The sequence below is a fragment of the Canis lupus genome, chromosome 15, assembly GCF_048164855.1.
Source record: "Canis lupus baileyi chromosome 15, mCanLup2.hap1, whole genome shotgun sequence".
Classification (NCBI taxonomy): domain Eukaryota; kingdom Metazoa; phylum Chordata; class Mammalia; order Carnivora; family Canidae; genus Canis; species Canis lupus.
The window spans coordinates 38,319,790-38,321,412 of record NC_132852.1 but is presented as its reverse complement, the minus strand read 5'-3'; positions in this window follow the sequence as shown (position 1 = coordinate 38,321,412).

Sequence of the window (1,623 nt, the reverse complement as noted above, 5' to 3'; positions counted from 1 at the left end):
ATCAGAGAAGGACAAACATTATATGGTCTCATTCATTTGGGGAGTATAAAAAATAGTGAAAGGGAATAAAGAGGAAAGGAGAGAAAATGAGTGAAAATATTAGTGAGGGTGATAAACCATGAGAGACATCTAACTCTGGGAAACGAACAAGGGGTGGTGGAAAGGGAGGTGGGTGGGGGTTTGGGGTGACTGGGTGACGGGCATTAAGGGGGGCACTCGGCGGGATGAGTACTGGGTGTTATGCTATATGTTGGCAAATTGAACTCAAATAAAAAAAAATATATATATATATTAAAGAAAGAAAGAAAGAAAGATTTCAATAAAAATAAATAAATAAAAAATAAAGACTTTTTATACCACCTCTCCATCCCCGCTGAACCAAATTGCCATGAAAAGCATGTCCTGGCTCCATGCTCTGTACCTAACTTGGCCCTGCACTTCTCCTTTTTTATAATAGCCATTGGCAGAGCTACTGTTCCAAAAAAAAAATAGAAACACCCTTTGACTTTGAGCCCAACTACCTGATTTTCCCACCTCAAAATCAGCCCTCATTGCTTGAGTACATTCAGGATCAGAATATACGGAATCTGGCCTCCCCTAGAAGAGCCTTCTCTTGTTCTCTCTTTTCCCACTGCCTTGTCTCAGCCACACACCGACCAATGATACAGATGCCATGTATGGAGCCCTGCGATTAGACATCGTTGCTCTAATCCATGCCCGTGACCTCAGCAGTGGGAGCTCAGCACGACTACAAACCCTGGCTGAGGTCACATCCCTCATTACTGGTACGGCTGGCTCAAGCCTAAGCCTCTCCCTATACTTGCAGCTTATCAGTCATTGGTAGGTGTTAACAGGTCAAACAGGTTGCCCCGTTTCCAGGAGCGGTTACATTTAAGAGCAGACTCCAGAACGGGGGAAAGCTTCCCTCAGTTTAAGGGTTGGATAGCCAAGGAGAGGATTCAGGTGAGGCGGTGCAGAAAAAAGGTTTAGACAGAGCGTTGGCTCAACAGCCCCATCCCCACCTTTATTCCATATCCCACACGGGGAATGCTGGAGCTGAAGACCTCAGTCATCACTTTGCAGACAAGTGCAATGATTATCTCCATGATCGTGGGGCTGAGGAGTGGCAGGGCAGGTGCCTGGTGCAGATTCCAGGCTGGGGTACTTTCCACTGCCTTTGCTTACCGCCGCCCGCCAAGCCCGCACCCCAGGTGCTCCAACCCTGGCACTTCTGCTCCTGGAGGGAACCAGTCAACCTGTCCAGTTCTTCCAACCTCTTGTGCCCAGAGGCTCAGAATTCCTGGGGGAGATTCCTTCCGGAAGAACCCCTGGGGCCTCCTCCGTGTGTATTTGTTTCAAATCGTAAATTCTTGCTTCCAAGATAGGCTTACAGCCAGCTGATCCAGAGGGTCCCATTTAGGTCATAGTCTAGGGCTTTGAAGGAAAATGATTGTTAAGGTTCCGTCTAACTCCCAAATTCCTGTGATTCGATGACATCAGGATTGTGAATAATCCCGCTGGCCCTGAGCCAGGTTAGGCTGTGCTGCTTCCATCACAAACTTCCTCCCCCTCTTTAGGAAAACAGGCCGGCCCCATCGGGCACCCTGCTGGCCCTGTCCACTG